This window comes from Arachis hypogaea, chromosome 12, assembly GCF_003086295.3.
Source record: "Arachis hypogaea cultivar Tifrunner chromosome 12, arahy.Tifrunner.gnm2.J5K5, whole genome shotgun sequence".
Classification (NCBI taxonomy): Eukaryota; Viridiplantae; Streptophyta; class Magnoliopsida; order Fabales; family Fabaceae; genus Arachis; species Arachis hypogaea.
In genome coordinates this window covers 55,963,601-55,974,779 of record NC_092047.1, presented here as the reverse complement: position 1 = coordinate 55,974,779, position 11,179 = coordinate 55,963,601, and positions in this window count along the sequence as shown.

The following is an 11,179-nucleotide window of genomic DNA, read 5'->3' as shown; positions in this document are numbered from 1 at the left end:
AAAGTGCTACATCTGGGGGACACGACTGAAGACTTACGCAGATGGCAGTACTGACGAGTATGACCACATGTGCACTCTGATGGCCCAAGATAATTACATTTTATTTAGAATGCACCTTGCATCCCTCCAGGCAGAAAGTTATATAGAATCTGAGGTAATATTAGAATAACATTAATGTTTTACACCAAAGTTTACTGCAATGTTTATTAACGTAAATTGATTTTGGCATATATTTCTAGATTGTATCTGCCATGTGCCACATCCTCAACCGGAAAAATGATAAAAGGTTTCAAGAACAAGTATACTGTCTGCCCCCCGATATTGTGGTAAGTGTTACTTCTACGAATTTTGGGTGTATTTTCTGTATTGATTTGGGTGTATTTTTTACGTTCTATTGGGTGTAAGTTGTGTAGTCATTTGGGTGTATTTAAAGTATTCACTTGGGTGTATTTTCAGTATTTCATTTTTTGTTTCGCAATTGTTGCAGAGCATGGCCCTTTCGAAGCACCCAAAGGGGGAATTCATATCACCGAAAACCAATAAAGAATTCAGGGTGGAAGACTACCCGAGTTTTATTCCCTTCATAGATGCAAAAAAAATAACTTCTCATCCATATGTAAGTTTTCATTTGCTAAATTTGTTAGTACCGTTCTTTACTTATATGCTAAATAAAATAACACACTGTTGAAATGTGGCAATCCTTCAGATTTTTGTACCTGTTTGCTACTCGGGCCATTGGTGGTTATGGGTGATTGATACAAGAAAGCGGAGATGTCATATACTTGACCCGCTACACAAGAAAGCTCCAAGCAATGAGAGAAAGCAGCTTAATAAATTCACTGTAAGTTGCCTCTGTGTTCTTTACTTTAATAGATAGGTCTATTTCAGTTCAATATCAGGTGTATGTATGTTTTGCTTTGGGTGTAATTATGTTCTCTTTTGGGTGTAATTTCTTTGTCGGGTTGGGTGTATTTTGTGGAACCATTTGCCTTTGTATCTTGTGCATTCATTTGGGTGTATGTTGTTTATCAAGTTGGGTGTATTTCGTTAGTTGTGTTGGGTGTATATTGTCCATTCAGTTGGTTGTATCTTGTGCATTCATTCGGGTGTATTGCTGATTTGTTTTGGTATTTAAGGCATATGTATTTTCAAGATTGAGAGCATATGCTGGCGGGGAACCTCTGCAGAAAGACGAGAAGGAGAAGGAAATTAAAGCATCATATGTTAAAATATCAGGCCAAAAATCAAGGTATAAATTTGTGACTCTGAACATTAAACTTTCCTCCTAAATGAGATTTGTAATTTATTTTCTTCGTTTTCAGCTATGACTGCGGTATCTACGTTATGAAGTGGCTTGAATTAATTGAGCCGGAAAACATTAAAAAGGGGAAGTATGAATGGGATAATTGGAAACAGGTAACTGTCTTTAGAACTATATAACTCTGTATTACTTTACTGAATTAATATTGCTGTTTAAACAGAATATACTTTTTAATTGTAGGAGGAGGTGGACCACTATAGAGTCGAGTATGCTTCACAGATACTATTCAGTGAAATGAATAAAGAGAGAGATCAGGAAATTAAAGAGAGTAATACAATAAGGCTGTCGAAGCCATCCTCTGTATTGAGTCCGTTTTTTCAGATAAATTCTGCTGATATAGAAACTGCGTAATCCAACTGCTAGCTAGTTTGTACATTGAACAAATGCAGTAAAAATTTGCCATTTATAAACAACTTCTATTGAATGAAATTTTTTTTCATAGTTAAACTGTCTGTGATGTTAAAATGTCTGTGCTGTATTCAAAAGTTGTATTACAGGTGGTAAAATATGAAGGAAAACATCAAAGGCATATATAAATGCAAATTATAAACTTTTACACCCAACGCAAGTTTAATAATACACCCAAGATTGCATAAAATATACACCCAAACTGTCTGTGCTGTTAAACTGTCTGTGCTGTATTCAAAATGTATGAATTACAGGTACTAAAATATGAAGAAAAACATCAAATCAAATATACACCCATAACCTTATCCCCTCCTGATGCTTTGAGACTAAAACCCTGAAACCTAAACACTTAAAACCTAAACCCTTACCCCTAACCTGTAAACCCTAAAACACAAATATTATATATATGTATCTATATGTAAAATGTGAATTAACAAAAATACACCCAAAAGAACAGTGCTTTTACACCCATATTCTGTAAAACTATACACCGAAAGAGTTATCCCCTGCTGCTGGTACCCTGAACTGATAATTCATAACATGTCCTTGATATTGACTGGAATTTGAATGCACCGCTGATGCAGCATCAAACAGGTTTATCTGAATATAACACTCACATATTAGCTAAATTATTAATGAGAAAAATAAACTCAATCCCCACAAATTTAAAGAACATTACTTTTACCTCGCTTAAAACTTTCGTTTTCTTCTTCTTTGTGGCATTTGCAATCTGTTTGTCCAACTTTGAACCTAGCCTGTTTTTTGGACGTCCTCTTGTTCGAATCCTTGGCGGGCTTTGAAGCTCGTTAACGGATTCCAAGTTGGCGTCTTTGTGGGATAAAGAAGATGTCCCCTTCCTTTTGGCTTTTAATGATTCCATCTCAGCCATGACGTTATCGTACGCACGGTGCAGAATTGCAGTCAGCTCCTCTGATTCGGATGCAAATTCGCAAATATTTTGCGAACGAAAAACCAATTGGTCGAACCTCTTGCTTCTTGGCTCCATCAGTGGCTCGTCGTGGCTGCTCTTGATGTATGTGTATCGCCTCTTTACCTTCTTGCTCCATCGTTCCAGTATATATCTAGGTGACACTTGGCTTACTTATTCGAAGCTTAACACGCTTAGTGCGTGACGGCACAGTATCCCTCTCGACTCGAATAATAAGCATTGGCATTTTACCTCGGCTACAACTGAGTCGTAAGTAACCACAAACTTGTTGAATATTGAGTTGGAAACTTGTTCTCCGACTTCGTATACTGAATAGCCTAGAGTGGAATTCTTTAATCTGGTGATGCAATTTGCCTTTCCTCTGAATTGCGCTTGGACTTCCCTAAACTTTTGATGAGTGTACGCATCTTGAAACTGAGCTTCAATGGCGGATTTTGTTGCACACGGTATGACTGTATGAAAATCTGCAGCATCTGATTCTCTCTCTGCTTGCTCCCTGCTTCCGAGGCAATTATCGTATTGTTTGACGAACTGAATAAGCGAGCTGTTCCGGGTGATAAACTTGTTAAAAAATGAATGCATGCTCTCGCTCCTTTGTGTGCTTCTCATCCCTGCCCAGAAGTGGTGATCCAGATAGATAGGAACCCATATGTGACGGTCTTCGTAGAGATCTGCATAATACACCCAAACACAGACTGTAAATACACCCGAGAAAACATGCAATTTACACCTCTGCTGCAGATTTTTAACAAACATTACCTGAAAGCCACTTGTTGTCCGCAAGACCAAAATTCAGCAGAAAATCATTCCAATTCCTATTGAATGAGTCTTTGCTATGAGAGTTCCAAACAACTTGTCTCATTTCTTGTTCTATATCGGCATGTCCCTTGTACCCGTTTAATTTGCTTGAAATCTTCTTCATGATGTGCCAAATACACCAACGGTGAATTGTTGTTGGGCATTGATCGGTGAGAAACCCTTTCGGAGCGTTTCCTCCCATGCAACGAAGCCAGCATTCAAATAACCATGTGAATGATTCAATTTCTTCGTTCTTCATCAAAGAGCATCCGAGAAGTGTTGACTGACCGTGATGATTCACCCCGACAAAAGAACCACAGACCAAATTATACCTGAAACAAATTACCATAGTCCAGAATGCAAAATCATTAGGTACACCCCAACAAATGCTTCGTATACACCCAATGAAACTGCCAATATACACCTCTGCTGCGGATTCATAAAAATACATTAATTTAGCATCACAAACAGGGGTAGTTTGTTACTTGTTTGTATTGTAGGTGGTGTCGAATGAAATGATGTCTCCGAAATACTCAAAGGCAGCTCTGCTTCTTGCATCGGCCCAAAAAGCCAGCTTAATCGATTGATCCTCCTCGAGTTCGAGCTTAAAAAAGAAATTCGGATTCTTCTCTTTCATTCTTAACAAATATTTCCCGAATTCCTTTGCATCTTCTTGTTCGAAAACATTCCGCACTTCCCTGGTAATGTAATTCCTCACGTCCTTTTCGATAAAATTTAACTCGCGGTGACCCCCGACAGCCGCAACAAATGATTGGTAGGTTTTACTTGGTCTAATACCGGCCTCCTCGTTATTCTCTATTGTACGACGAATGGACATGCTTAGTTTCCTGTGCTGTTTGAGCATCTCTGCTTTACTTGGACAGCAGGGGTCTGAATGATCCAGCACAACCTTTGAAATGATCCAAGCACCGACATCATTCAATGTGTGTATATAAATTCTTGCAGGACTGTTTAAACCGGCTGTTGGATTGGTCTTCTCGGTCGGAGATATTTTAGATTTCCATTTTCCCTCTCTGCTACATGTAATCAGTTGATTCTTAATCTCGTTTCCCTTCCTATTTGTGCTCCGAACTCTTGTAGAGAAACCTGCAGCCTTGGCGTAGTTCCTGTAAAATTTTCCAGCATCTTCAAGGGTGGTAAAGGTCATTCCAACCTTCGGAACAAGCTGGTCATCAACAACCGAGAGAGGCTACAGAATACACCATGTCAAAAACTGTAAATACACCCATAGATACGATTCAAATACACCCAATCATGTCTGATATGATACACCGGAACCGCAACAACTCAACTAAAATGACAATAACAGCCATAAATTGTAAATACACAGGCTGCAGAATACACCATGTCAAAAACTAAAAACACACCCAATCATGTCTGATATAATACACCTGAACAACAACAACTCAATTAAAATAACAAAAAAGCAGTAAAGTGTAAATACACCCACATTTCTAGCAAAAATACACCCAAAAAAGGTCTGATCTACACCCGAGCGTCTGATATAAATTCCAGATAATTAATCAAAACTAATACATTACATTCAAACCTCAGGAACTTCGTTAGATTCACATTCATAGTCCACTTCGCCTGGATTCAGCTGACAATCTGAGGTTGAATCATCCATTATCTTCAAAAACGAATTCAAACTTTGATTTCAGAAATCGAATAGAAAACGAAGATGGAGTTGCAGAGAGAGAAACTAACGTAAATGACAAAGAACATACCAGTGAGAAAGGAGTAGAGAAGAACGATCGAGAAGAAGGAGGAAGAGGAGCGAGAAGAGGAACGACCAAATCTGAAAATAAGGAGAACGAAAAAGGAAACAGATCTTTTAAATTTGGTAGCTATATATACGCATGATATTTATAGAGCGCGTGTATTCCACGTATGTGTAGCAGCGCATTTTTTGGGTTTATTACTTAATGAACTTGTAAAGCATACAAGCCCTAATGGCTTATATGCATAGCTTTTCTGATTAGTTTTATTAATATTTGGAGTTTAAGTTAATTAATATTCTTTTGTAATTTTTTTAATTGGTTATTTCATATGCTTTGGAAATAAAATTTAGTAATAGAAATATTATATAATTTAATTTAAGTAATTTCTATTATGAATGAATTATGGTTTATTTTATAAGTTTGAGCTTTTAGAGATTAATTTATTAAAAATAATTAAATGGATTTTTATAAATACTTAAAGTTTAAGTAATTTATTATAATTAGATATTTTGTAAATTGAAATTAAAGTTTCGGTGATAGAAAAATAATAAAAAATAATATCATTTAATTTGAATAATTAGTATTGAATTTAAACTATATTTTATAAAAATATGATTAATATGCTTATTTTATAATTTAAATTATAAATAATTAATTTAACTTAGTAATATGTTGATAAATAATGTTCTTAAATATTCTTAAAAGAGTATATTTGGTTTTAAAATTACTCTACCTTCCAATTTTATCAAAATATTTATTCATATCTCTCCATATTCTTTTATAAAATCCTAATTTCTAACCCTAAATCCCAAAATCCCCAAATTCATTCATTCAGAAACCCTAATTTCCCCAATTCCTAACCCTAATAACTGTAGCCTCACCTTCCTTCACGTAACAAACACATACACACGTAGAGGTAGAAATGAGAGATGGAGATCCTAGATCCAGAGAGTGAGGGAGCTGCGAGGAAGAAGAGAAGGAGAAGGGCGTGGCGTCGCCGGTTGGGTACCACTGCCGTTCAACTCGTCGTCGCGCCGCCCACGTCGAGCTCGTTCCGTCACCATGTCGCGGAAGAGGGATTTCCGCCCGGGGTTGCGAAAGAGGGATTGCCGCCCGGGGTCGCGCCGTTCGTGGAGCTTGCCGCCGTCGCCGTTCTAGCTACTGCTGCCGCCACACTCCACGCCATTGCCATCGTCATTCGCGGAGGAAGAGGAAGCAAGTGCGCCAGAGGAGAGCGAGAGAGACCGAAGCTGCGAGGGAGAGGAAGTGACGCACGAAGCTGCCGCAGGAACTGCGAGCCAGAAGAGCCACTGACGTTGCCATTGTAGCCATCACCATCACCGTGAGTGAAGTCCGCCGCTGGTACTAATAGAGACTGCCGAAGTTACTGTTTTGACTCTGATGTAATTCATCCTTGTCCTGCTCACGGTTGTCCTCTGTTCTTCCTCTGCTTTTGATTTTCGCAGTTACCTGAATCTCTGCCGCCGTGGGTATTGCCGTAGGAGTCGTTGGGAACTAATGTTGGAGCTGCCCTTGATGATTCTGATGCTGCTGCGTAGGTTCGGAGCTGCTGTGTTGTTGCCGGACGAATGGAACTCATAAAAAAAATGTTATTGAGGCTGATGTTTGGTTTGATGGCGTTGTTAACGCGACACTGAGGTAGGGGGTTTAACTTAAATGATTTTTAATTTTAGAATTTCCATAAAGTTTATTGAATAACTGCAAATAAATTTAATAGCTGAGTAATTGATTGATTATGTGAATATAGAATTGTGGCTGAAATTGTGACTGGAATGGCTGAGATTGTGATTTGAAATTGTTGATTAGTGATATTGATTGATTATGTAGATTGGGAATTGTTTGATGACCAATTGTTGAAAATTTCTGAATTTTAATGGATTATGTTGGATTTGTTGCTGTTGAGCTATTATTTGATATATTGTAATGTTAATGAACTTGGTTGGTGGTTGATTTGGAACTGATTTTGAGGGGTATTGAAGGGTTGGATTTTGAATACTAAATGGTTTGCTGGAAATCAGATTCTCTTAAAATTAAACGGCAACTTTGAAAGTGATTTAGTAACTCTATAGTGACTGAAATGATAAGAATTTAAATGTTAAGTAAATTATATTAATTATAATTGTGAAAATTCAATTTTTAAGGTTTCGTATCTACTAGAGAATTAGTTATGATTTTTCAAAGTTGAACTCTAAAATCTGATTTTCTGCATAATTTTAAACGAAGTCAGAAACTTTGAAAAGCTATAACTAATTATGTAATGATCGGAATTGCATGAGACTAAGTCTGGGTTAAACATAGGAATATAAGGAACTAAACTGAAAAATTTGAGACCTTTTTGTTAACCATACAATTTATGGCAAATTTTAAAAGTTGGGTTGGTAAATCTGTCCTGCAGTAGAAAAGGTCAAACAGGGCAACAACTTGTGTGTCTTGCTGCAACTTCTACGAGCTGAGTTTTGGAGCGAAAATAATTTTGCTATAAAACTTGATTAATTTGGTTTATTTCTCTAAAACTTCAGAATTTTAGGAGTTAAGGATTGGGAGTTGTGAATTTTTGAATATTGGTGGTCAAAGCTGAAAAGAAACAGATTTCAGCAAGCTATGCATCAACTTCCAATGCTTGTAACTCTTAGAATTAAATAGCAATTGGGTTGCAACCAAGATAAACTTGTTTCTGGATGAGTTAGGAGTTTCAAAACCAAAATTTAGCTTAATTGGAGTTTTGTAATAAGAGTTATTCAAATTGGAAAGTACTAAGCTTGTTGGTTTCTAAAACAGATTCTGACTTATTTTTACTTAACTTCCATGTTATGTAACTTCTTCATTAAAACTGGTATTAACTCAAAACTAATTGAGAAAGAAACCCAGATGAGTGAAGTTAAATTATATTAATTTTTAAAGTCATTGGATTTAAATTGGATTTTATATTGAATTTTGAATATCACATGCTGCTGTTGTTTTTCTGGTTTTACGCACTGCAGAGCAGTCACGGTTTTTTCTTTATTCCTAAGGCTAGAGAAAATAGAAAATTATGATCTTTAGTTTGTTAGAAAGCTTATTTCAAGATGAACGCCTAGACATAAAGTTTGTGCAATTCCGAGTTTATTTGCTATATTAAAAACAAAAAAGAAGATAGAGTGTTGAGAATGTCTGACATAAAGCTTATTGTATGATTATCTGTTGCTTGAGGCAACCCAAGAGATATTTGTTTATTTGTTTGTTGCTTGAAGCAACCCAAGAGATATTTGTTTGTTCCTTGAAGCAACCCAAGAGATATTGTTTGCTTATTTGTTGCTTAATGCAACTCAAGAGATAATATTTATTTATCTGTTGCTTAAAGCAACGCAAGAGCTTCTATAGGGAAACTAGGATACCTACAGCAATTTTCCATTCCCAAGAGTATATTTTTCGCAAGTAGAAAGCAGAGGTTGTCTCAATAGAGCTGCTAATAATTATATGCGCATTTATTTGAATGGAAGATCGTATTCGGGAAATCGTGAACTCATGACCGGATAAATGTCGGGAATGCAGGTGCTAATCGACACATGAGCTCATGGCCTGCACTAGGACTAGACATCCATCATATGCATCTATGTGACATTGTTTGGGTGTGTATATTGTAATTAGTTTGCCTAAGTGAATAATTCTGTTTAACTGCTAATTGCTATACTTGATGTAATTGCTCTTGATTGTGTTTGAACCTCATTACCTGTGTTTGTAACTGATTGTTTGGATTGTGGTGATTGGATGTTGATTGAGTTGTTTGGGCCTGAGGCCGTGACTAGTACGTTTGAGGTCTAGTTCTGTATAAAGTATCTGACTGGTTCAGCATAGACTTAATGAACCTATGCTTGGAGCAGGATGATCATTTATACCGCGTAGGTAACTTCTTTTATGTTATGGTCTAGTAAAGTATGAAAAATCAAACTGGTTTAGCATAGACTTAATGAACCTATGCTTGGAACATGTTGGTCATTCATACAGCCTAGGAAACTTTTAAGAGTTTTATAAAGAAAATATGGGTCTAGGATTTTGAATAATTAACTACTGCTTTTAATGAAGGTTAATTTTCTTTTAGATGTCTCTGAATGAAATTAACTATTTGCGCTTTATTCTTTACTTTCACGGCATTCTCGACCTCTACTGAGAACATGTGGTTTGGTTGTCACCCCCAAATTTTCCACCCTTCCAGTGACACAGGTTTGAAGATGCAATATGAAGCTGCAAGCGATTAGTAGGCTTTCTTTATGGTTTTAATTGCTTTCATAGAGTCCTGTCGCTCTTGTCCTTTGAGGTTTTATTTTAACAGAGGGGTAGTGTATTTGGGTTTATATGACTTCTTATGTATAAGAATTACTATTAATAATACTTATATGATTGTTATTATTATTTGCAATGTTTATCCTTGATACATGTCTTTAATGAATAAAAACAAAATTTTCTGACATTTTCTTAAAACTGAAACGCGAAATCAATACAAAGGCTCACTAATTAAGTAGTTAATATTAGAAAAGGTCACGTAACATTCTTTCTAGTAGAAATACCCTGACTTAAGCAAGGTATTTTGCTGGAAGGGATGTTACACGTACGCTTGGGTGGTCTGAAAGCGAAATAACGTGCATGCGTTAGGGACACGTACGCGTGGATGATTTTGTGCCTCTAGCACAGTGCCAGCCCCAGACCATCACAACTCTCTGTTCAGCACGCTATTTACGCCGATTGCCATATCCATGCGTACGTGTGGATTTCCCAGGTTGCAAGTGACGCGTACGCCTCTAGCACAACAGCCGCACGATTCCATCACAACTTTCTTTTGTTGGATAGAATAGCAAAATGTGGAATCGACGCCCACGCGTGGCCAGCGCGCACGCGTGGGTTGCCTCTTTTTTTTTCATAAATGAGCTACCAAAACAATACTAAACATGATTAAGCAAATAAAACCATAATTTAAACTAAATAACCATAAGTGAAAATAAAAATTCGATTTATTACCTATGTAAACAAAAGAGAAATTAGAAAGAATATACTATGGTGGGTGTCTCCCACCTAGCACTTTTGGTTAAAGTCCTTAAGTTGGACATTTGGTGAGCTCCTTGTCATGGTGGCTTGTGCTTGAACTCATGCTAAAACTTCCACCAACGCTTGGACTTCCAATAAGCTTCAACATCTCCAAATAAATTCACCAAGCCTTGATGAAGTTCTCCACAAGCTTTGAGCTCCCAAAGTTGATCCTCATGTATTCCCAGATCCCAAATCTTGTTTCTACACACATCTTTAAGTTGATCATCATGATTCCATCCGGGTGGTTTAGTCTTGGAATTCTCATTTAAGCACCCAAACATCCTCCTAGACCCAATCAATTGAGAATTGTACAAACCCTTACAATTAGGCCTTGAGCCTCCAACCATAACGAGCCTAGGATGGTGTTTCCAACTGCTAACCATATCCCTTTTACTCTTAAAACCACAAATAGCTTTAAGTTGTCCATCTGTTTCAAGCAAATCATACTCAAGTGGGAAAGCAAAGGTTAGGGATAAGAATTTTACCCACTTGAATATTGTGTTGGATGGTAATGGCTTGGGGGAAGGTATTTCCAGTGGCAGCCTTGCCAATGTATGCTTCACTCCCTTGGGCTCCTCTTTGATGATCTCCACCTCTTGAAAAGCTTCTGCAATATTAACCTCTTCCTCTAGTTCAATGGGAGAGGGTTCAATTGTAGGTAAAAACTCATTAATTATTGAACCCATCTCATGATCAACCTCCTCCAACTCTTTAACCATGACATGCCTTAGAGGTTGTACACCCTCCTCAACATCAATTTCAAGCTTCTTGGAGGGAGGTTCTATGAATGGAGGTTCCCATGGGGGTTCCGCATCTCCTAAGTCCTCAACCATTTCCTCTTCTTCAATAATTTCGGCTTTCTCCACTTGCTCTAGTACA